This window comes from Parasteatoda tepidariorum, chromosome 6, assembly GCF_043381705.1.
Source record: "Parasteatoda tepidariorum isolate YZ-2023 chromosome 6, CAS_Ptep_4.0, whole genome shotgun sequence".
NCBI lineage: Eukaryota > Metazoa > Arthropoda > Arachnida > Araneae > Theridiidae > Parasteatoda > Parasteatoda tepidariorum.
Genome location: NC_092209.1, coordinates 71001643 through 71029218, shown reverse-complemented (window position 1 = coordinate 71029218; position 27576 = coordinate 71001643). Strand labels below are relative to the sequence as shown.

The window sequence follows — 27576 nt, the reverse complement described above, 5'->3', positions numbered from 1 at the left end:
ACCATTTACAGCTAGCATGGTTTCAAAATCTAAAATGAAATTTAACTGAGAATTGGAGTTAGGTTATGCTCTCCTCCATGTTTTTATGAATTGTTTCGGAATATTTCTCTTTGCTCTGACGAAAAAGGATTTATAAATAACTTATAAATATATTTTTCGCTTATAAAAATAAATTATAACAATTTTATTCCTTAACCGCACTTCATTATGACTGTGTAACTGAGAACTAAGATCCAGTGTTTAGCAAAAGATTTTCGGTTCTGTTTTTTCTCTCCTTTTTTTAAAAAACTGCAATCGCGAAATTATTGAAAGCCTGGTGCTCTCACCCAATTAAGGGGACCTAATGACTTCGTTATTTCATTAAGATCATCCCCTTGCCGACAATGTGAAGATTTCGTGGTTTTCCTCTCTATGTAACGCAAATGCGGGTTAATTCCATCAAAAAGTCCTCCACGAAGGCTTGTTTGTCCCATTGCTTCATCCAGCAGTTTCCTGGGTTGGGTTCAAAATTACAAGGTTACTGAGTTGAACATTAATAGTCGTAAACCGACTGTTCAACGATGGTTATAAAATAAAATATTTTTGATCCATTTTCCTCTTTGAACAAAGTGTTACACTTCACCCTAGCCCCATATCCTACTATATCACATAAACATATACTAACAGTTCAGCAACAAAACACAACCTTATAGATTATAGTGTACATTTTATTTTTGAATTTTAACTACGTGTTTCAATGACTTAACTATCATACTGTGTATTTATTTTGTGCGAAATTAGATTACCCCCAAAAGCATGATTACTTACTTACTTATCCTCTACGTGCCTTGGGCACTTAAGGCCTCTAGCATATCCCTCCAACGCCTCCTGCCTTTAGCAATAGATCTTGCTTCCTCCCAGCCAGATATTCCACATTCTTTTAATTCGCCCAAAAACATGCGCTGGATGGTAAGTCTGGGTCTTCCTCTTGTTCTCTTACCATCAGGGGCCCATGTAAGCGCAACAGATGAAATTTTTTCTTTGGGCATTCTAAGGATATGTCCGAGCCAGCTCCATCTTCGTTTTTTAATTTCATCTTCGATTGTTTTTATTTTAGCTTTCTTTAATAGATTTTGATTTGATACTTTGTAAGGCCAGAAAATTTTAAAAATAAATCTTAAACATTTGTTTTGAAAGGTTTCTAATTTTTAAAAGCATGATTAATATATAATAATATAAAATAATTTACATAAAGGAGCAAATAAAATTGTAGTTTTGAAATTTAAAATATTCTATTTCACATTATATCTATACTTTATGTACATGAAATACTTTTTAGTAGAATGAATTTTTTTTAAAGCCTTAATATTAGTTTTATGGAATTGCCATCTCCTAACATTTGTCATATATTAGTTCATGCGAAGATAAAAAAAATTATATCCACAGTCTTAAAATCAAAATCATTTACTACAACTTTTCTTGCCAAGAAAAAGATATGTGCTCGTTCATCGAGTTCGTGGTTTTATTTTCTCCAATATGTGCGATGCCCCGATTCTTTTTGTACCTCTACCCTTTGTCCAAGCTTAACATACATATAAATGATCGGGAAAAAAGTAAATAATAATTAGAAATGCTTATATAAATCAATAATATAAAAGAAAAAAACACTCTATTTAAAATCATATGACATAATCTTTCATTCATGCAGTTAGAAACAATCGAATGGTTGATTTGGAAAACGCAAGAAATCTTTAATAATTTCAATATAAGGATTGCCCTTTTCCACTGCTTCATTAATTTTTGTGTGGTCACATGAACCAGAACAAAATGCTTCATCAGTCAAGGAAATTCAATTTACTAAAACAAACGTACTAGAACAAAATAGGAGTTTCTTTAGAATGAAAGGGTTCATTAAACTTCTAAGACCTATAAAAAAAAATTCGAACAAAATAATAGTGAAGCTCTTGATCAGAGCTAAATATAACAACAGACCTCAAAAAATATGTGTTCTCGTGACTATGACATATTGTTTATTAAAATAATTTTATCGTAAAAATGTAAAAATTAAAATGGTTGCTAAAATAAGATAATTTAATTTTGATTTTATCTTTATAGATTACCACTTTTCAATGATATAGTATAACCATTTCCACTTGGCTGGCAAACGAACGTGTTAAACTACCGCCCAATTTTCGTTTTAAAATCTTTGAATAGTATAAAATCCAATAAAACAGAATAAAGCTGAATTAAATTATTCAAATAACTTATCTTCTACAGCGATTTTTTTTTCTTTTTCTGAATGATTACAATCGCTGACAGTAAAAAAATAAGCGAAACAGTGAAAAAAAAAAAAACATCAAATGTTGCTTCAGGTTTATTACCACGTTTATATAAACTTGCCTTCGTGTATATCTGTCAGGGTGGAATTTTGTAATCGATTTTAAACTAACTTCCCGACTAGCTACAAACTTCAAATTTGGCACATAGTTCAGAATTGGATGACAATGCATGAAAATGAAGAGAAAAAAGACATACAAAGAAAAAAAAACTAATGAAAGTCGTAAAGGTATTGTTTTTCTATATTCTTTTGTATGGTCTTGTAGTAGTCTTGACTACTCTTGACTAAGAAAAATAATCTAAATAAAAATATATATTTTAAAAAACCACGTTTTTTGTAGTGAAGAATAATAATTGGAAAGTAATAATTTTTAAAAAATATAAAATAAAAATTAAAAAAATTATAATTTAAAATAAAAAAATTCAAAATAAAAAATAATATTTTCAAAAACCACGTTTTTGTAGGGGAGAATGATAATTAAAAAAAAATTGAAAAACGAAATACGTGGGGCGCATGAAATACATAACAGAGTACATATACACATACATATACACATTTTCTTACTCATACACATGCACAGCCGCATATACATCCACATACATATGCACATACACAAACATATTCCACATCCACATTCAGATACAATTACAATTACAGATATACATACACATATTCTCAAGAGCACACATACACACACTAATATAACATTACTGTTATGTATTTCATGCGCCCCATGTTTTTCGTTTTTCATTTTTTTTTTTTAATTATTATTCTCCACTACAAAAACATGGTTTTTAAAAATATAATCTTTTACTTTGAATTTTTTTTTTTAATATTACTGCTCTATTCTTGGAAGTTATCAAAAATTGACCCCTACCAATTCTTAATTCCTTTCATCAAAGACGATAAAATATTTACATTTTTGATTCTCTCCCCCATTCATTACTCCTTCCAACTGTAGAATGACTCTTAATTTGTATTTGCATTTTTAAATAATAGTTGAAATTTCAGTTCAATTAACAGTAGTTCAAGTAACTTATAGTTCAATTTATAGTAAATTTTGACTTAAAGGTTTCTATGGGGAAAAATTAATCATAAAAATTTAATAACATTTGTCTTTGGCTAAGACATGTGAAATTTGGCTAACACTTTGGCTAATTTACTGACTAGTGGTTTGAAGTCCTCAGCGCAGGCCGTAGAAACTCAATTTTCCTGCAAAAACTAGTCTCGTTTTAATTTCTTCTGCAGTATTTGTTCTCTCTGAATTACCCTCATTACATATCTGATATTATTTAACAGTACTCTGTGATTATATGATCAAAACAAAATTCTTCATTAAATATCGGTACCCAGTCTTACTAAATTTACTTAGAACAAATTAAGTTTCAAAAATCTACAGCTCCCAAAGTTAGTCAGGAAAAAAATTAAATATTTTTTCACAGTAAAGTGTATTGTTAGATATCGAAATCAAATTATCCTACAAACACTAATCTATAATATCTGCTACAGTACTTGTAATCTCTTAATTGAACTTCGACCTTTTATTCACCCTTAATTGAACTTTATTTTTAATATTCTTTTACTGTATTCTATGGTTAGATGATCAGAACAAAATTGTTCATTAGATATCGAAATCTAGTTCGTCTGAAATAATTTAGTTCAAAATAGTGAGGCATTTGGTCAGAACGAAATATTCGAAATCTAATGCTCCCAGATTGGACAGGAAAAAAATTAAATATTTGTTCATAACAAAGTGTATTATTAGATATCGAAATCAAATTATCAAAAAACACTAATCTCGTTCTAATATCTGTTATAGTGGTTGTTCTCTCTTAACACTGCTTTTCGAAGCTCTGCCGCCATAGTTTAAGTGCCTTACACTAGAATGTGATGATTATAAACTATATATATATATCACCTTACGGTGAAGAATTGTCTGGGCTTTAGAACAGACAAATAACTTAAATATTTTAAAAGTTATTAAACTTTTTTAAAAATCGCTAATTTGGCAATTAATTTCCACTGAGATGAAAATTATCAAAATCACTGCCTTATTCTCAGTTTTTGCAAATTTTTATGATCCCAGGTAATGCAGCATTGGAGTAACTTTTGAAGTATTAAAAAAGTAGACCACAAACGCTTTTCATTTTCACAAAATTGTGGCTTTTACCATTTTGACGTTTCGCGCCATTTTAAAAAAAAGCATTGACAGAGCTGGCTTTAGATAGGCTAAACTTTTACCTAACAGTCATGAGTAACAGTTGCAAACTCATAGTAGTTTTTTTCCTTCCTTCAAGCTTTGGACATGTACCTAGCATATTATTCGCAAAAAAGCGTCGTTTTATATTACGACGGAGCCTTCCAAAAAACAACCTTAATTACACTTCGAACTCTCGCTAGATACCTAATATTCTTTAACAATATTCTGAGGTTAGATAACCAGAACAAAATTCTTCATTAGATATCGAAATCCTGTCTTTCTAGTACAATAATTTATAACAAAATAGTGAAGCATTTGGTCAGAACCAAATACTTCGTTAATTCTTAAAAAATTGAATTGAATGTGGGGTTTAGTGGCAAATGGTCCAAAAAAGGACATACTGCGCCAACCACACGGTTTTAAAAACAGATTAAAAGGTTAAGTAAAGCACACGTATAAAATCAGATAAGAGAGTGAAAATTCTAAAACAATGTTGTAAAATTACATACATTAAAATCAATAAAACTGCATGGTAAATTTACTAAAACACTAAATAGTATAAAACAATTATATACAACTTAAAATTCCAATAGCGCGTAAAAATGCAAAGATGTTAGGATGGTGATTTTTATCTAACAAGTCTTTTATATATAAAATCGTGCTTCCAAAGAAGGTAAGGCGTTGTTGGTTAAAACATGGGCAAGCGATTAAAATATGATGAATTGAAAGTGAAACGTTACAAGTATCGCATCGAGGAGGCGGTTCTCCGAACAGCAAGTGAAGATGAGTCAGCCGTTAATTCCCAAAATAATTCTAAAATAATTCAAAACAAAATAGTGAAGCATTTGGTCAGAACAAAATACTTCGTTAATTTATAAATACTTCAAAATTTAATGTTCCCAAAATAATTCTAAAATCATTTAGAACAAAATAGTGAAGCATTTGGTCGGAACAAAATACTTCATTAATTCGTAAATACTTCAAAATTCAATGTTCCCCAAATAATTCTAAAATCATTTAGAACAAAATAGTGAAGCATATGGTCGAAACAAAATACTTCGTTAATTCGTAAATACTTCAAAATTTAATGTTCCCAAAATAATTCTAAAATCATTTAGAACAAAATAGTAAAGCATTTGGTCAGAACAAAATACTTCGTTAATTCGTAAATACTTCAAAATTTAATGTTCCCAAAATAATTCAGGAAAAAAAAGGGAAACATTGAGGGTCAGAACAAAATGCACCATTAGACATCAAAAACCAATTTTCCCACAAACATTGGTCTCGTTCTAATCTTTAGCCTGCAGTGTTTATTCTCTTTGGGTTACTATTCGACCCTCGCCGGAGGAAGTCATCAAGTGAAATGAAAAATCTTCTCTTGAAAATTGCTGGAGAACACGCAGGGCTATTTCAACTCTCTGAGCCATTTCGTCGAAAATATACATCTCATCAAAGTTGGCTCACCTCGGTGACATTAAGGTGGGAACCATTTCGAAATGTGAGGGAAGCAGGCATCATGTTATTGCCGTCGAAGTCGCACAGAAATGTTCCTTCAGAATTTTGCAGAGTATATGAGAAAGAGACATTAAGTTAATGTTCCAAAGCCCCGAGGCGACTTCTTTCTTCAAATGAGTTTCTAGCACTCAACTAGTTTGCTCCCTCTCATACTCAAGGCTTATCGGAGTTGGAAAGTTGTTCCCTACAAAATTAAATTTTGCAACAATGTTGTTTGTGTTTTAAACGTACGGGTTTATGTTGTAATTAGCAATAATGGTATTACCAGATGAAATTATTTTCAAAATATCTAATATTATTTAACTCTTTGTTCCAGAATTTTTAATAAAGCCTATTTTCCAATATTTTGTATTAGTTTAGGTCAAAATCAATGAAAAATATCATACTTAACATTTTAAAAATTCATGGTTATGAAATTTTATGGTTATATTTAATAATTTATGGTTATAGCATGAAACACCGGTGTGTTTTCAAAGGTGAAATTTTCTAACACGGCTCACTTCCAAACAGTAACTTTTCAAATGAATGTGACAAAAAATTTCAAACTGCTTTTTTTGGTATTTATATTTCGGTATAAACATGATTCCGATAATCTAACATATTCTTTTAGTAACTGTTAGACTGTTTTTATATTTGAAAAATAACAAAATATATTTTTTCTTGTAATTAGAGCGCCAGGAAAAAATAGATGAAAGGGACACCGATGGCCCACTTGCATCAAAGAGTTAATTATTTAGTAGAATTTTAGCGAAAATATTTTCAATGAGTGACGAATAATGAAAGTAGTTGCTAAAATAATATTTTCCCAAATAGATTAGAACAAAACTGACACGCGTGAGGCTGCGACAAAATATTTCATTGGATACCAAGACCTAACTTTGCTAAAAAAAAGTTATAGAAAAAAGCGAGATATTTTGCTGTCAATGGACACATTCTGAGGAGAGATCAAAGGAGCCGCCTGGTTATGTTTTGGAAGGGGGAAATATTCTTTATTCACCAAATAAAATTCCTTTTTTACCAAATTCTAAATAATTTTTTTTTCGTGAAATGCGCAGTGAACTGTTCAGTTTTTCATTTCCGAAGAATGAATGAATCAAGTTTTTAACAATTTTTAATTTGCCAAAGAACGCTTGTCTTTAGCAGCAGTGACAAAAAAAAGTTTTTGTTTAACGACAGTTCGTTGGCCATAAGAGAATTTTTTAATTTTCGAAAAATTTTGAGACTTCACTTTTAAGCTGAGGTATTTTAAATCTAAAAGGATTTCTAAATCCACTAGCAATGCATTCAGCAAATTAGACGATTACCTAAATCAGCGGTTCTTAGACTCAACAAGATACTTAATCATTTGAATTAATATTATGCACAATGCATGAATATTAAAACTGACTCGTAGATTTGCAAATTATATACAGGCCAAAAACATGAAACAGACAATGATAAATATATAAAGTCTAAAAATATTTAAAAAATTATTGGTTAGCAAAAGCACGAATAAACGCAAAAATATTAAAAATAACGGGCTAGCAAAAGCATGAATAAAATAAACTAAACACATAAAGAGATAAACAATAAAATAAAAGCAGACGATAAAATTAGAAGATTTTTTGTAGAACAACAGAGTTGTTTTTTTAGAGATTAGTTTGATTTGGAATTTGAGTTTTCTTATAACCCGCTACGGGTTTTTCTAGTTTGTTTTATAAGATTTAACTACCCCGTTACGAGTACTTTATATTTGTTGTGGTGTGAAATAAATGTTTTTTTTTAATAAAACAAAGAACTATTTCTTAATATACCTTGATACGTTACAAATATTTTATTCTAATTGTTTGGAGTAAACAAAGTAATCACTTAAATTTTTAGTGACATATCTAATGGAAAACAACATCTTTTCGCCAGCAAACTAATTGAATTTTCTAAAATACGAAATTCTTTCAATAAAGCACAAGCAAATAATCTTTGCTTAGATAGTTTTCCAATACAATTCCTCCCACCCGTTAATTCTCATATACTGTTTATTCTTTCATTGATTCTGCTAAGAATTTAATCGCCGTTGTTACTAATCGGGAGGATTTGAATTCAATCTTACAATTTCAACAATCCTTTTAAAATGAACGAGGGTCCGATTGTAAGAGAGAAAACAGCATTAATTGAAACAATTCAAAACTTGTTTAACTCTCAGAAACCATTTTACAAATGCAGATCGATATGGTCACCGCTAAGTATAAGACAAATCTACAACATTCAGTATAAGAATCTGCTAAAATTAGCAAGTAAATTTTACACAGAATATACAATTTTAAAAAAATAAAATTTTATTATAAAAAAGCATGTCGAGTAATTTTGAAAGACAAATTTAAAAATTATAAAATTTATAATTCGATTATTTAAGGAACGAAAGAAAAGGTTGATCATAAGGTTACACATAAAGAGCCTATTAATGGAGAATTATTTTAATTTAGAATAACTTTTAACTAAATTAAACTTAATACCTAAAAATAAAGTTATACAAAAAATTAATATGTGAATAACATAAAAGTAAAGTTATTTTTTAATACTGTTAATTGTATTTATTAAGTATATTAGCAGACGATTTTTTTAGAATGCACGAATTACAGTGACAGTTAGCATATTTGTTCAATTTTTATTTTATTTTAAAATATATTATAAAAAAAAATCAATTAATGAAATTGATTCAGTAAGGAATGAAGTTTTTAGCTTTATTGTGACATTGCAGTCTATATTAATTCGTCCTGTTATAGAATAATATAATATTCGTCCTATACTAATTCGTCCTGTTATAGATATGGAATAAGGGAAATTTAAATATAAATAAATCATTTAGAAATTCAAACTGAATCACCATTATTTGCAAGTTGTCGGTCTTTCACTGTTTTTTTTTTAATATTAATTACAGATAAACTAAAAGTTAATTTTCAATTAATAAAAACGAACTTCCTATTTTACTGTCGAATTAATTCAAAATAATTTCAGAACATAATTTTATTTCCAGTTAATAAATAAATGAAACATTAAATATCTAAAAGATTGAAATTATGCATTGTCGCAGATATATATATATTTTTTTCATTTCCTACATAAATGTGGCCTAAATAAGAAAAGAAAAAAACTTATCTCAAACTCAACTCTTGGCAAATACATTAGAGACTATAAATAGACCCATCAAACAGAATAAAATATAAAAATAGTACTAAGTCATAACAAATTACGTAATTTACCAAATACCCCTTAAAAAAGCCACAGGTTTAATTAGTTGATATAATTATTCACGTTTTCAACAAGATAATTTCATTTTGAATTGGAACTTCTCCAATTAAAACGCACAAAAAGCTTAATTAGAAAACTAAGAGTTAATTTAAATATTACGTACACAAAGCGTGAAAGAAACTCAATTTAAAATTGCAGATGTTATAACAAAAAATAAATTCCAAAACAACAGTATGATAAAAGAGGTGGGAAGGAACTGATTTTAAGCCTTTTATTAAATTTTATATCCTAATTTGATAGCAAATTACCTTAAAACAAGAAAAAAAAGCAAGATATTTAGCGTCAGAAATACAACTTAATATTCTACGGAAACCATAAAATAAGAAGAAAAAAATTCAACTTCCTAATTAAAAATATAATTGATTTTTAAAATCTATTCAAAGTTATGTTTTGAAATAACGAGTCAACATATGTAACTAATTTATCTCAATAAATAACTAAACATATAAATAACGAGTAAACATATGTAGTTAACTTATCTCAATAAATAACTAAACATATAAATAACGAGTAAATATATGCAGTTAATTTATCTCATTAAATAACTTAACATATGAATAACGAGTTTAACATATGTCGTTAATTCATCTCAATAAATAACTAAACATATAAATAACGAGTCAAAATATGTAGTTAATTTATCTCAATAAATAACTAAACATATAAATAACGAGCCAAAATATGTAGTTAATTTATCTAAAAAAATAACTGAACATATAAAGAATAGGAAAGGAGGTAGAAAAGACGGATTGAGACCTGTGGGCAAAGGAGCTATTATCATAATCTCTGATGCGAGTAAATTATAGTCTGATCTATGAGTCATCGCTGACAATCGTTGGCGGAAAAAACCAGATTGTGATCATCACATTTGATTATATAATGCAGCAACAAAGTTATAGTTTTACTATGTTAATACCCTTATGAAATATGACAATCTGCAGTTATTTTCTCTAGCAGATCTTTTGTGTCTGAGTTAGTTAAAATACAGTTTCAAATTTTAAAAAAAATAAATGAATAAATAATAATAATTATATCTAATACATCATTAAATTACAACAAATTTCGCAATTTTTATATTCCATTTTTATAATTTTTCATTTTATCAACAATGCGAAATTTAGTGAAGTTTTACAATGTAGAATAAAAGAATGAAAAGTACTAGTTTGATGTTTCAAAAGCTACCTAGAGCCTGAGGGGCTTTGAGTCCTTACAACAATTTTCAAGAGAACAATTGGCCACTTCAATAATTCCATTTGTCTATGGATTGTAATATATTCATGGAAACACACTCCTAAATGTGCCCCTCCTCTATGTTATGGTTCCACCAGTGCAGGGGAGGGGGGCAACGGCCCCAGCTTACACTAAGTATCTAAGTACCGTTGCCCCACCACGATACAATCCACGACTAAGGATACAAAACTATTCCATTACTACTTTTAATTTTAATAATAGATAAAATGTATGTACTTGGGTTAAAAAAAATAAGAATAAAATTCCTATGAATACAAATGTCATACTGAAGTTTTAGATCATTATTTTTTTACTTTTTTTTTCATATTTAGGAATATTTTATAAATAATGAATTTTCAAAAAACAATAATTTCCACATACCTATAAAAAATGAAGTTAAAATATGGATTTAAATTTTTATGAATATATCCTTCTAACGTGCTACTTTCTTCTTCTTCTTTTTTTTTAATAGTAAGATTTTTAGCCATCTCTAATTATTATTATACTACGCTCTTCATTTTGGGGTTATGAAGTCAAGAAATTTTGCCAGGGCCTCCACACGCCCACTGGATTCCCCTCATGATTTCATTCTTTTATTATCTTTACGAAACAGTATATCCATCTAATCCTGTTGCATATCACGTGGAGTTTTAGCTGTATGTCTGAGACATATGTAAAAAGTTTTTTCACTTTCAAATTTTTGAAAAAATTAAAAATAAAATCTAAAGTTCGCAAAGCTTTTGAAAAAAGAGAAGAAAAAAAATTTCTTATTCACATTCTTATTTACATATGTTCTATTTCTTATTTACATATGTTCTACATAATAGGCATACATAAAATATGGTGTTCCGCAATCACCAACCTTAATATACATTTTAGAATCCTTGCCAAAAATTAAGTACACACATTAAGGTTTTCAAATTATGTAATATTCGAACAAGGAAGAAATAAAAACTCTATCTAGATTAGACGAATTTTTTAAGAGAGGGAGACCGAACGGAAAATATTTAAAATCCAGTTTGATTGCCTAATAAAAATCAGGTGTTTTTTCCAATGACCGCCCTTCAGATTTTCTCAGCTTAAAGATTGCACAACGAAGAAAATAACAATAAGATAAAGAATAAATACTTATCGTTATTTTCATGAAATTTTTTTTCCATAACATACGCCTCCGTTTTATTTCATAACAATCATCAGATATATATCGCGATTTTCCTTCCTTGTTTCCTGACAGGAACGATATAAATGAGGAGCGACTTTAATTAAGTTAAGAATTAAACTTTAAACCACCAGTTGAGAATCTAATCCAAATCTCTTTTATAGTACTTAACAACGAAAAGCAAATTACCGTTTTCCAGGGTGAAGACATATTATCAGTCGGCAGTGCAAATTATATCATGTTGACGAAGGAGCGAATTAAAGTGCCAGGGAAACGATTTAGCACTTAAAACAAAAGCTTCGTAACAAGGGTTGGGAGGGAGGTTCCGTTAATGCAGAATGTTAATGGACATATTTAAGGCTCTCGCACGCTTTACTGTTTCACTGTTGAGGCAATTAACTCAGAAATTACTGTTACCTAACTTGAAAAGTTGTGTTACATTTTGTTCGAATTTTCTTTTGGGCTGCTTAGAATAACAAATTGTTATTAACACGTCGCAATAAAGTAAGTTCTGATGGCGGCAGAACACAAAAATTATATTCAACTATATGACAACTTTTCCATGCTACAAAATTCTGAGTGCAGGTTTCAAATGGAGATCTTGGCGGCAAAAGGCTACAAGTGGGCCGGGATAGCCTGGTTGGTAGGGCACTGGGCCCATGTCCAAGAGTTTGTGGGTTCGTTCGTCGCCGGCCGAAGACTCCCCGTGTAGTAAAATAGTGACTGATGCACGTTAAATCTGTCGAATTGCAAAGTCCTCCATGTTTCCATAACTAAGCAAATCAATACCTCTGTGGGTATTGATCCAGGAGTTTCCTTGTCTTCTGGATTGGTTCAAAATCACAAGGCAACGGAGTTGAGCCTTAGTAGTCGTAAACCCGTAATTGGGTCAACTGTTCAACGACGGTGGTTATACCTGTGGAATCTTTTTTTTAAGTCACTTATAACCTATTTTCTTTCTTTTTTTTTAATAAGTTTTATTTGATTGTACAACACACATGTATTTATATGTTGTAAATTAACAGTTAAGCCTTTGAATTTCGCAGACATCAGTGAATGAAAGTATCGTCTCTTTTGGTAGCGAATTAAAACGTAAAGAGTGCAAACATTCAGAGGACACTATACCACGGGAGAAACTTTTCGTCACTATTTCTCTTTCACGACCATAACAAATTTAAAATTTAAAGTATAAAAAAAAGTGAGTTCAGGACAAACATAAAGTATGAAAAAAAAGTGAGTTCAGGACAAACCTAAAGTAAGTTTCAAGTACTCAAAAGAAATTTGCATAATATCAAAATGAAAATAAATCATGAGAAGATAACTTATTACGCATTGGCAAAGTTGTCTTCCAATAATTTGTTTGCATTTTGAATATATTTTTTTTTACAGCAAATGAAACTTTAAGACTTATTCTAGGAACTCACTTTTTCCTTCATTTAAATTAGTAATAAGAGGTGAAAGAGAATTTGGGATGAAAAGTTTCTCCCTTAGTATGGCGTCCTCTTAAGACGCGAACCGTTTGAATGGTTGTTAGGATTTTACAGATTTCAGCAATCGGAAACAGAAATAATTGTCAAAATCTTCATTTATTACTGACGACACATCAACTTCTAATTTCATTCACTCAAATTCACGAAAACTTCATTTAGAACTTTCATCCACACAGCTTTTCAATGATTAAGAGTTTTTTATTTTTTTATTTTTATTTTTTTAATAATTATTTTAGAGTTTTAGTATGACTACCATTTATAAGAAGCGTTCATTAAACAATGAGAGAAAGTTCTAAAATTTTGGCCGACAGTTACAATTTATTCACGACTAATTAAAAACATATTTAAACAGGAAGCTAACATATGCACAATATTCTGTGAAAATACATTTAAAAAAAACTGACACTAAAAAATTTCGCCCTTATCTTTTTATCTAATCATAAAATGTTATCTTAATTAGAGAAAAATGATTATCTTAATACTTAAGTGAAAAATAAGAGCGTAAAGAGGCAAACCATTTTTTTTTAATTATAACAGATTTGCAACATAAAAACGTAAACTAATAAAATACAAATATACAGCACTCACAAATTAAATTCTCCTAAACCCATCTAAGACTTCCCAAGAGAAAATACTGATTTAAATATGTAAAAAAAAAAAAAAAGATTAACAAAAAGAAAAAGAGTACAAATAAAGGTTTTCCAAGGGAAAAATAATTGGAAAATAATGCACTTTCTACCTCCTACATCCTTCCCCGCATTCGCCTCCTTGTGCAAAAACTCATTTTATTCATTGTAAAAAGGATCATCGTTTGCTTTCACATCCTCCCCCCTCTCTACATGGAAACTTCGAATATTGGAACAGAGTGAACGAAAGGAGCAGAACACGTGCACTGTGGTGAAATCCGTCCAGTGTAAAAAAGAAAAAAAAAGTTCTAAGCCCAGATTTTGAAAGAGGGGATGAGGCGTTTTGGATATACTGCAGAGATTATGACCCAACAAAATTTCCACCCCTCTTATTTATTTTTTTCTTTTTTCATTCGGAAGGTCACGATGGGTGCTCCTCGCCCTCTTACCACCTCCCCTCTCCACTAGATGCATCAGGTACCTCCCATCATAAAGGGACCGATCACATATTTTCAATGATTGTCATAAATCAGATTTTACTTTTCGTTTTTTTAGTTTTCAATTTAAGAATCGGAATGCTTTGATATTAAAACTAGCGACAGTGCTTCAATATAGAAAGGGGCGTAGGAGTGATTACGTTTTAGCAATAAATTTCACTTACATAATAATGTGATTGAGGCCTCAATGGGCACTTACTTTTTTTTGCTGCCGTTCTTGCTGACTAACTTATCATACTGACGTTCACCCCCTCGTATTCAAAGCGGTAACAACATTTTCAAATATGCATTTTCATGGTAATAATATTTTCTCTTATCAATTGTATTCCAAACGGTAACAATATTAAAAGGTGTATTATTATTTAAAGTAACGCTATTAATAAGTAACCTGTTATTAGAGATTAATATGTAAATAAATTTTAAACACACACTATTTGAAACGGTAACAACCATCCAATATAAAAAATTGTGAAAAAAAATTTTTAATCTCACTTTTTAAAATAGTTGATATTTAATCAACGGTAATATCAAGCAAATAATCTGATATTTGACACAATCGTCGTTGGATATTTTTAAATAATTAATAGAAATAATTATGGTTTATTTCTTAAAAACACAGTAAAATTTTGAAGAAAAAAATTTTTTTTCCTTCTTATTTTTACAGAATTGACAGAATGCTCCCGGGACAACATTTAACTTTCAAAAAAAAAAAATAAATAAATAAATAAATAAATAAATAAATAATAATAAAAAAAACTGTCAGTTTTAGAAATGGGAAAGATTGAAGAATAATTCCAGGATTTTGACTATTTTTTACGAGCAATTAAGAGATACAGTAACTTTTTAATATCAAAAAATTCGATCACAAACACTTTTTATTTCCTCAAAACTGTTAAAACATTTTGCGCCATTTTCATAATTAACATTGAGGGCGCTGTCTAGGGATGGACAAAACGTACCCTAACAGTCATGAATAAACATCAACAATAAAAAATAACATATTATTTAATTAGACAACACGATAGAGCAGTATTTCCCAAATGGTACTCTGTAGAACCCTAGGGTTCCATAGAGAGAAGATTTAAACGGTTTTATTAGCCAGTAATAAGTTTTGAAACCGTTAATTAAATTTAGACCCAATTAATAATCCGTTCTTTGTTTAATATTGTGGTTGCCTTTAAGAAATTATTTTAAATAAGATGCCAATGAAAAAGAAATAACAATTTATAATTTTTCTGGTAACAATATATTTAAAAAAATATAAAAAGGACATGCATTTAATAAAAATGTATTAGTATCTTTTATCCCGCTTTTCAACTCAAAATAAAATAACTAAGTTCGTTAATAAAGAATCTTTAATAACGGTTTTAAAGATTTATAGAAGTTCTTTTTAGTTTTTATTTTAGTTTTTAGTTCAAATTTTATTCATTTTCAGGTTATGTAAATGCACCAAAAATAAATTCATAACTATAGATTAGATACATCTCCAGGACTGAGAATTTAATTGTCAGACATAAAACTAAAATTAGAATTATAAATGATGAAAAGAAGATTTTTTTCTTACTTTTGTATAGTATTTTAAAAATAAAAGCCTTTTACTAGTCAATACACTCACAATTGCATTTATATACTGCATTTATAAAGTCGGGGTTCCACCAAAAGAAGATTGATCATTTAGGGTTCCATAGTAGAAAAAAAAATTGGGAATAGAGCTTCCCTTTAACAGAAATATGCTATAGAAATAATGTTAACATAGAAATAGGTTAAATCAAAACTTCATCCTGTGACCTTAATTTACTAAATAACCTTAAAATAATATAAATAAAATAAATAACCTAAAATAACCTTAATTTACTTCTTGTTGAAATATTATAGCTCCAAATACAGAATTTTAACTGAAATTTAGCATTAGGGGATAACAGCTTTAACTATCAGTACCAGTACCTTTCAGCCAGATTGTGAATAACCCTTTCCACCCATTAGCAATTAATTAATTATTAAAATTCTTGGAGCGGGACTCATGGTGATATAAAAAAAAAACAATTGGTTATGGGAAAAAGAAAGTATCCGAAGTTCCTCGAAGCGTGACTCTCTCCAAAAACGGCTCTAATCCATTTTGTGGGTGAGTCGAACGCTCCACTGTTCATCTTTTACTTCAATAACCTTGACTTTTGATGGCAGGATAGTCCTATATCATCACGGGTGTTTCTCCTTTTTACACATCAGTTGCCACAAACGAAAGTTGCTTTTAAGGTATCAGCGGCTTTCCATTCACTGTGATGGAATGATTAAAAATGCAATCTGCACGCAGTGAAAAGATGCGTGAAACAATGCACATTTAAAATATGAATTGACGGTAATTAGATAATTATGATCTAATATAGCAGTGGATTCCAAATGGTAGGGTTCCTGGTATAGTCACGGGGGCTCCGTGAGTTTACTTTTTTTTTTTTTAAACCATTACCAGGGGTGATTGTGAGCCCAACTCAAAAATCCTGAAAATTTCTTGAGTAAAATCATTAACGACGCATTTCATAAATTTAAATCATTCATGTTTTCACAACTTGAAAGTCTAAATAATTTATATGCAGCATAATTTAAATTAATAATTACGTATAAATTTATTTTTATCTCTAATCACATTTATTATTCTACCGGAAAAAAATATTTACAAATGAAATAAATACCAAGTATAAATTCCAGTTCCAATTTTTTTAAATAAAATATACGAGAATTTTTATACATAATGTGATCGATGATTTCTTGAAACTTCTGGACTTTGGATTTCCGGATCGCGATTAGCAGATAATCCGGATTTTTTCCGGAGCACAATCATCTCTGCAGTACTGATTTTTTCAGACGTGGGATAGCTTTGTATCCAACCAATATTCCATTATTTATTTATTATTACGGCTATTTTTATGAAATTATTTATGTAAAATTGAAATAGAACATTTTAAAACAATTTTTTTTCAATGACAATGCATGGAACAAAATTGTTTAACGATATGCATTTACAAATTCATCAGTATTTCACATCGAACTTTTTTAAAATTCAGAATAAATTCACCAAATTCAAGAATATTGAATTATTTTTTTTCTGGTGCTCTTTTTCACAATTTATAACAGTTCTTTTCCAGAAATTGTAATGCAGCAATTAAATCAGTTTATATAGTTACAGCTTATTTTAATCAGTTTCAAATCAAACGGCAAAAACTACTAGATTTAACTCATACAGCGAAAAACGTAGCCTCGGCAGACTTGCGAATTCCAATTGCTCAACATAAAATTTAATTTTTAGAGTTTTTAACTAAACAATGAAAACCTTTCATCTGTATTAAATATTTTTGAATAATTTAAAGGGTTTTTCTTCGATTGCATTTTTTACACCTGCTAATGAGCTTTTTTTTAAAAATTCAAGGTTCTGTCAAATTCGATCGCTTTGAATACCGTGGCTGAAAAAAATTTTGAACCGCTGTATTATAATATTCTGTTGAACTAATAAGTAAAATATGATTTATGTTTCTATTTTTTTTCCATTGAAATCACGAATAGTAATAATAATTTCAAAAAAGATTTTTGTAAGGAGCATTATAAATGCGTTTTAATTTTATAAATAAAAATAAAAAAACTTAAAACATATCAAAATATTTAAATGACTATTTTGCGTTAAAATGTAATAGCAAAAGTAGGTATACAGTCAGGTATTATGACATTTTCTACACTAATTTAAGCAATAGAATTTATTTTATAAGAATTGATTCCGCATAAAGTGCTAAAATGCATATAAGCATTATTCTGTTACATAAAAAAATGCGTTATATAATTTAAAAAATATACAAAGCGAGTAACATACATTGTAATAACCAATAATACACGATCATAATAAGCACACTTTTCTCAATGCTTGAAAAAACTAAAAAAATCATATAAACTAAATAATTGTATTTGATTTCAATTTACAACAATTATTTTAAAAACATAATGAGGCATTAAAATAACAGTTGCAATGATTATTACACTATTAAAATAATTATTATGTGTTTATTTTGCAATTATTGCAACAATTATTTTATTAGTTCAATAGTTTTCTAAAATTTAACAATTGGTAACTTAGAATAAACAAAAGTAGTTTCATAGTTCATACGATTTCACAAAACAAAGTTATTTCTACCCAGTTTCAATGGAATCTTTAAACACAGAAATAAATTTTAAAATTTAACAAAAAATATTTTTTCCCTATTTATAATTTTAAAATATAAAGGATGAAAATAAATATGAAATACATAATTCGCAAAAATTATTTTTTTCACACATTGATAAGAAGATCACTGCCCTTAAAACGGAGGAATCGTATTTTTACGAATTTCATTAGGTTTCATCTTCTTTTCCTATCCATCTCTTTTACATACATCTTCCTTTTTTTCCGCAAGCGATTGTTGTAGAGCAACTTAAAACTAATGAGTTGAGAAGTATAAATGTTTTTTCAAACAAAAACAAGAGTTTAAAATAGAAAACGATTATAAAAACTCACCTTATTTAAAATCGTTTGGTTTATTATCTATAGCTCTTAAACTATTTAAAAATTTCGGATTTTTATAGCTTTCCCTCTTTTTATCCTGGATCATCTTGCTATTTTTTACTATTATATCTTATTTAGTTTCTTAGGAAATAAGAAAACTAAGTTAAACTTCTCATTTTTACTCTAAACTTTATTATAGGAATAAAAAATATTATTTTACAAACTATCACTTCAAAAAAAAAAAAAGTTTTAAATAGAAAACTATTTCGAAAATTTGCTTTTTATAAAATCCCTTGCATGATTAAGCACTTTTTTTTCGCGTTTCAAAACAATAACTATTAATACTTAACCGTTCGTTTTTTTTTCTTTTTTTCAAAATAGAAATTGCGTAAAAATATGATATAATTTATAAGTTGTGCAAAACTTGGTATGAAAATTCCTACCTTCTACAAAAAGATACTATTTCGATGGGTGTAAAAATTTACGAAATTCCGTGCCCTCCATGTTTTTACTATTATCTTGTCAGTATCTTTTCTACGCATTTCTTCATAATAATGTAATGATATTTTAGTGTGGATGCAATAGGTTAGTGGGATTTTTTTTATAAATTTCTAAATTCAAACAATCACAGCTTAAATTAATAATAAGAAAGTGAGTATTACGCGGATTTCTGATTTTTTTGGACCAAATAGGAAAAATTTTATTGCAATTAGAAATGTGTTACTCAATCGTTTAATTTAATAGGAAAAGTAAAAGAATGTAAGATGGAAAAAATTCTAAAAAAAAATCATAAGCCATAAAGAAAGTTCAATTAAAATTAACAATAAAATGGTACTTATTAAAATTTACAATAAAATATTTCATGCAGTTCATTTAATGACGAGTTACCGAGAGAGTTTTGTTAAAAATAATTCAAATGAATAAATTAACAAGATTACAATGATTATGAGTTGACTAAAGAGTTTTATAATAATTTAACAAATATATCAATTCATAATGTTAATATAATGATCAAGATTTTTTTGGAATTGAACATAATTTAACAGTTGATTCAAATTTTCATAAATTTTATAAATATATAAATCAGACTGTTAAATTTAAAATAAATATTTTAATAGTGTAAATTATGATTATATCCTGTGGCACCAAAACGGTTAAATTTAAAATCAATAATTTTAAAATAAATCATTTAAAATTAATGATATAACAATGTAACTTATAAGGTAATGAGTCTTAATTGAAGAAATAACGGCGAATTATAATTAGAGAAAAATGGGAGTAGGAAAATAGTTTTATGACATTTCTCCTTTTATCCAAAAATATTTTTATTGCTTTAAACAATTCAGTTAAAAAATTTTAAAAAAAGCATACATAAAAAAAAAACGTACTTACGTAATATTTTAAAACCAGCCCATAGTTAATTTTCTGCAAAAAAAATTCGACAAGCGCGATATAAATACTATTCCTACAATAAATCTTTACGAATTGATACAATGTTGCAACTCCGTGGCATCGAGTTGCAGAAAATAGCTCCGTGCGGCATGAGAAAATAATTCAGGACTGCTGCAATCGATACCCGGGTAAAATAAGGTAAATATTGATGATTATTAACTTCGCTCCCAGTTAACTTCATATTTACTAACACATTTTATACCAAGAGAAAATATTTTACGGTAGATAAAATTCTACTTACCACTTTTTAAAAGAATCAAAAAATGTTCAAGCGATGGAAAGATAACCTTTAATTCTCTCTTTAGAGCAGAGAAACACCGGTAAATGTAGATAGCAGAGAAGCTAGCTTTCAGCAAGCACTCAGTTCACCAAATAGTTCCAACAAATGCGCACGATAATGAAACGAAACACGAACGCGGGAAGCCGGTTCCGAAATGTGGCAGGAGTCAATCGTCTGAAACCTTTTTCTGACGTCATCCTGGGAAAACTTATGGTGTTGCCATCTATTGCAAATAAATGAAACCATACACATATCCTAAGAAAAAGGTTCTCTAACTCCTTAATTAAAGATGCAGACCCAACAGCAGAATTAATAGAATTCTGCCGTACTATTTTAAAAAATTTGAATTTGCCTGTCATTTTATTGAAGTCAGGCAGATATTATTATTCTAAAAACTAAGTTTAGTCTAACATATATTTCCCTCAATAGTTAATTTGCAAATATTAAACATAATTAAGTTACACACAAATCGTCATGTTGTTTAAATTTAATTTGAATTTTATTCAAGCTTACTTTAACTTAGTCCAAAAGGAGAAACAAAATACATACTTTTACTAAGCCCGATAAGGAAATAGAAAAAAAAATTAATTTATAAACTATTTTTTTAATAACTATTTTAAACTCGTCGTAACTATATTAAGTAACTATTTTTTGTAACGATTTTTAAGGAAAAAAAAACATTAGGGAATGAATGGCAACCACGGGGGTAGGTGAACAGAGCGAACTGGGGGCGGTGCGTTCTAGAATACTAAAACTATATTTTTTCAATATTCTATTTGCTTAAAATTAACAAGCGGACGCACTATTGTAGCTGGGAACCATAAGACGATCGTCAACCCTGCTATTTGTATTTATAGAGTATACCAAAAGAATGGTGTATAAAAATTTTGTACACCACTCTTATACACCATAAATCTACAACGGTGGGTAAAGAAATTTGTACAGTTACTGAGAAAAAAATAACTTTTGTAACATCATAAGTTTTGGATTTCTGAAGAAAAAAAATTATATTTTACCATTTGCTTGTTATAAATAAAAAATAAATGTTATTTCATTGAATTCTATATCATATTTTATAACACCCATGTATTTAAATATGTTTCGAAAGATTGTATAACAATTTCCTTTGCCGTCAGACTGAATTGAATATAGAATATTGTACTATAAGAGTAGGATGCTTATTATAACGCGCCACATTTGAAATTAAACAACTTTAGTTTTCTTTCATTTTGAAGAAATATCATTCATAGATTCAAACGCTTGGCAATGGGAAATCTGCAGAAATTCTTTCTTCTTCCATATTTATGCTTTAAACATAGAAAATAAAGCAACGATTTGATGAATAGGGAGTTTTTTTTTTTCTTTCTATTTAGCATCTTTTTTTGTTTTATAAACCACTTTTTCCCCACTGTAATAAAAAAAAGGTAAATGAATGCTTAATTATGATAAAAAGTTATGATATTTATATATTCATATCAGACATAATTCATGCAGGATATAAAAAATATAACAAAGAAATGAAATGGTTAATTTTGAATACCAAATTTGTGAGTAATTTTTGTTTTTTCATTTATTTTTCTTTCCCTCTTTCGTTTCTAGAGGGATCAAGACCCCTAATTTTCATGGTTCAACACTTTTGGCAGACTGTTAGAAGATGCTATCTTCTAAAAAATAAAGGAACAAAAATACTTTTTTTTATGTAAAGCTTTTAGGAATATATAAATAAATTCAACTGAAAAAAAAGGAAAAACAAATTTTAGAACTAATTCATATTTCTTTCTTTTTTAATAAGAAAAAAAAATTAAAATCCTTTTTATCTTCTAACATCATACAACATGGCTACAAAAAATCATAATTTTACTGATAAAAAGTACTTATGAAACAATACTTCAGGCAGCGATAATTTAAAAACTAATATTTGCATTAACAATATTTTCATGTCAGAGTTTTTCTAAGAATGTACAAAATTTCTATTTTTATTATAGCTTTTACGTCATGAGAGTAAGGTAGTGCGCGGAACGAAAATTTTTCGGTAAGAATAGCGTCTTTAGTAATATGTATTATTATTATTAATACGTATATAATTTAATGTAAGGAAATGTTTCACATTTTTCAAGTAAAACAAGAATTTTTGTTGTTTTGCATGGATGCCAACTGCTCCTTGAATTAAATAATAAAAGTTATACAATAATGATAATTACTTCCACTCTTTATAAGCGTCACCACGAGATAACTGATATAAAGTTTCCTTTCATACCATATAGTTGCTCTTCATAGAAGTGGTAAAAAATTATGATCAATGAATTTATTATGTTTATGCGAAATTATTAATTCCCCGTGTAGTAAATGGAGACTGGTGCACGTTAAATCTGTCGGGTCACAAAGTATTGCATGCTCCCATAACAAATTAAACCTCTGGGGGTACTGAATTGGAGATAGATTGTTCTGTGGTTCAGGTCAAAATTAAGATCTGTGGATGAATGAATGGATGCATGAATGCGTGCGCCCTATAAGAAAAACCGTCGTTGAACAGCCGGCACAATTTTGGGTTTACAACTACAAATGTTCAACTCCGTAGCCTTGAAATTTGGAACCAATCCAGAAGACAAGGAAACTCCTGGATCAGTACTCCCAGAGATATTGATTTGTGTCGGGGAACATGGAGGACTTTGCGACTCGACAGATTTAATGTGCATCAGTCACCATTTACTACTTTTCGGCCTTTCGGGGATCGAGCCCACGACCTCTTGGACATGGGCCCAGGGCCCTACCAACCAGGCTATCCCGGCCATCGTGTGCCCTATAGACGGGTATAACGTGTGGATGTTCAGAAGTCGAATTCTTAGCCATAGATGGCGCCACACAATATTGAAGGAAGTATACAGTTTTATGGATGGTTGACCGAGTAAATCTAAGAGCAGGTGGAGCTGGGGGGTCAAAATTCACCATAAGACTTCAGAGATACTACGTTCGACTGATTTTTACACCTGAGCTTGAACAAACGCGCCATCAAATATTATTATACTTGTAGTGTTTTCAATATAGCGCGTTCTTTCAATTTAATTTTCAACGAAGCAAACAACCAATGAATGACTCCATAAGCTTGCTATGATGCTTACCCAAAATAAAACAAACGGCACTATTTTACATAAATATAGCCAAATAACAATCAAAACATGGTAAACCTAGCACTTTATTTATGCTGTGATATTAATTTTGTTTAATTTGTTTCAGAGGCTCATGACCTGTTAGATTTTATAAATTATAGTAAACTCTTATGAATGGTAAAATTACGCTAAAATTTAAACACAAATCACGATCATTAATCTTCTTGGAAGATTAAGTCTGCTCAAACATCGACTAGTAAGTATAACATAAGTGGATGGATACACGCGTAAATTTAAACACAAATCACGATCATTAATCTTCTTGGAATATTAAGCCTGTTCAAACAACGACTAGTAAGCATAACATAAGTGGATAAATACACGCGTAAACTTACGCGTAAATTTAAACACAAATCACAATAATCTTCCTAGAATATTATGTCTGTTCAAACATCGACTCGTAAGCATAACATAAGTGGATGGATACACGCGCAAATTTAAACACAAATCACAATAATCTTCCTAGAATATTAAGTCTGTTCAAACATCGACTAGTAAGCATAACATAAGTGGATGGATACACGCGTAAACTTACGCGTAAATTTAAACACAAATCACAATAATCTTCCTAGAATGTTATGTCTGTTCAAACATCGACTCGTAAGCATAACATAAGCGGATGGATACACCGGAAGTTTTCTAAATTTCTTCCGGTTTCAGGATTGTTATTGTTTACAATCTATCAATCATCCAATATGAGAGGATATGATATCCACCACTAATCACTTGACAGACATCAAGACGATAAGTTTTCCTCCATGCATAGAATATTTTATTACTTAGATTGCAGAATAAAATTTACTCAACTTAGGTGTAGTTTGCGTGTTCTTTGGCTAATTAATAAAGTATAATTTGAAACAGTTTGCATTATTTTGAGGCTGAAGAAAAACGAAGTTTGGATTCGCTAAATGCGGTAACCGATTCTAATATTTTCTTTTTTGGCTACACTTATTTAAACTACATTAAAGCCAGATGTTGTAACTGCCTAACTAAACTTAGATACAGAGATTCTGCTTTTAGAAGGGAGTTAAAAATAATAACTTTATATCATCGTTTTAAATTTTTTTAAGGAACCTTTCAACAGGGCCCGACTTAGCCTAATTGGGGCTTCCTTGGGGGGCCACCGTCTGCTTCACTACTTCAGTGATGAATATTTGAACTTTATGTTGGTATTCAAATTTTTCACCTCATTATACATAGATGACAAGAAAATTGACTAGAACCTAAAATAGCTATTAGGTCCACCTTCAATGGTCAGAGGAAATGTTCTGTCCATTTTATTGATTTTCTGACTATTCTATGTACATCATGCCGTATACCGTTTTCTGATTGTTAACTTTCTTATCTAGAGGAGAAAAATTCATATCCTTACTGACATTAGGGCGGAATTCAGGTAAATTTTCGCGAATACGATAGCTCAATTAAGCCTATCAGAAGCCCGTATTTATGTAAGCATATTTCATTTTGCTATATGCAAAAATACAGGCTTTTGATTGTCCAAATTTGTTCGTCGCAATTGCGAAAATTTAACTGAATTCCGCACTAGAAAGACAGATTTACGAAAGATATATTTTTTTGTGTTCATACGATACGATTAATGAAGAAGCTAAAATAAAACTGACGGATTTTACTCTGTACTGATATTTTGTTCAAAAAATGTTCATTTCCAGTTGGTGCAACTAGTTGCAATTGGGCAACTCCCCGTATGCCCCTATCTTTGTCTGCCTGTCAAAACAAAATTTTGTTTTCTAATAAAATTTATTAATTATACAAAATAAAATGTGTTTATTTCGATCTGGTTTACTTATTTTGAACTATATTGAAAATCGTTCTTAAAATATATTTCGTAAAATTAAATGCATGTAGATTCTTTGACATCTGACATTTATTAACGGTGGCCTCAGTAACTTATTTAATTTTCAACAGACTCCCACTAAAATTAACAGCATATGTATAAGTGATGAGTTTCATTGATACAAAGAAATACTTTTTTAAAAAATTTTTATATATATATANAAACACAAATCACAACAATTAATCTTCCTAGAATATTAAGCCTGTTCAAACATCGACTCAAAAGCATAACATAAGCGGATGGATACAGGCGTCAATTTAAACACAAATCACAATCATTAATCTTCTTAGAATATTAAGACTGTTCAAACATCGACTAGTAAGCATAACATAAGTGAATGGATACACACGTAAACTTACGCGAAAATTTAAACACAAATCGCCATCATTTATCTTCTTGGAATATTAAGCCTGTTCAAACATCGACTCGAAAGCATAACATAAGCGGATGGATACAGGCGTAAATTAAAACACAAATCACGATCATTAATCTTCTTCGAATATTAAGCCTGTTCAAACATCGACTCGTAAGCATAACATAAGCGGATGGATACACCGGAAGTTTTCTAAATTTCTTCCAGTTTTAGGATTGTTATTGTTTACATTCAATCAACCATCCAATATAAGAGGATATGATATCCACCACTAATCACTTTGACAGGCATCAAGACGATAAGTTTTTTCTCCATGCCTAGAATATTTTTATACTTAGATTCCGGAATCAATTAATAAATAATTTACTCAACTTTGGTGTAGTTTGCGTGTTCTTTGACTAATTAAAAAAGTATAATTTGAAACAGTTTGCATTATTTTGAGGCTGAAGAAAAGCGAAGTTTAGAAGAAACTTCGATAAATGGGATAACCGATTCTAATATTTTCCTTTTTGGCTACCCTTATTTAAACTACTTTAAAGCCAGATGTAGTAACTGTCTAACTAAACTTAGATACAGAGATTCTACTTTTAGAAGGGAGTTAAAAATAATAACTTTAAATCATCGTTTTAAAATTTTTTTTAAGGAACCTGTCAACAGGGCCGAACCTGTCGATAGGGCCTAATTGGGGCCCAGGACAAAAACATCTATGGGGTCCCCCGTCTACTTCACTACTTCAGTAATGAAGATTTGAACTTTATGTAGGTATTTAAATTTTTCACCTCATTATACATAGATGACATGAAAATTGACTAGAACCTAAAATAGCTATTAAGACCACCTTCAATGGTCAGAGGAAATGTTCTGTCCATTTTATTGATTTTCTGACTATTCTATCTCCATCATGCCGAATACCGTTTTCTGATTGTTAACTTTGTCATCTAGATGCGAAAAATTAATATCCTTGCTGGCATTAGGGCGGAATTCAGGTAAATTTTCGTAAATACAATAGCTCAATTAAGCCTATCAGAAGCCCGTATTTATGTAAACGTATCTCCTTTTGCTATATGTAAAAATACAGGCTTTTAAATATCCAAATTTGTCCATCGCAGTTTCAAAAATTTAGCTGAATACCGCACTAGAAAGACAGATTTACGAAATATAGATTTTTGTGTTCATACGATAGATTAATGAAGAAGCTAAAATAAAACTGACGGATTTTACACTGTACTGATATTTTGTAATAAAACAGTTCATTAACGAAAGAAAACTAAAATAAACTTTCATTTCGATTTGGTGCAACTGCCCCGTATGCCCCTGTCTTTGTCTGCCTGTCAAAACAAAATTTTGTTTTCTAATAAAATTTATTAATTATACAAAATAAAATGTGTAACAATAGCCTCTACAGTAACCCTTTTTTAGTATAAAGAAATGTTTTACACATTTATCAAGTAAAGCAAGTTTTCCAATAGTTTCTTTTTGTTGTTGTTTTGCAGGCATGCCAACTGCTCTGCGAATTATATAGTAAAAATTATAGAATAATGATATTACTCTCCCTCTTTATAAACGTCAACACGAGATAACTGATATAAAGTTTCCTTTCATATCATA

At 29.4% G+C, this 27576-nt stretch overlaps 1 protein-coding gene across 1 annotated transcript in view; it reads right to left on the bottom strand.

The window, feature by feature from the left end:
• The window catches only part of LOC107441543 (neurotactin), an 87437-nt gene extending 66699 nt beyond the window's left edge, over positions 1-20738 (bottom strand). The window contains exon 1 of the mRNA XM_016054850.3: positions 20535-20738. The gene's annotated coding sequence lies outside the window, so the exon portion shown is untranslated. The remainder of the gene's footprint in view (positions 1-20534) is intronic.
• Between the last annotated feature and the right edge of the window lie 6838 nt (positions 20739-27576).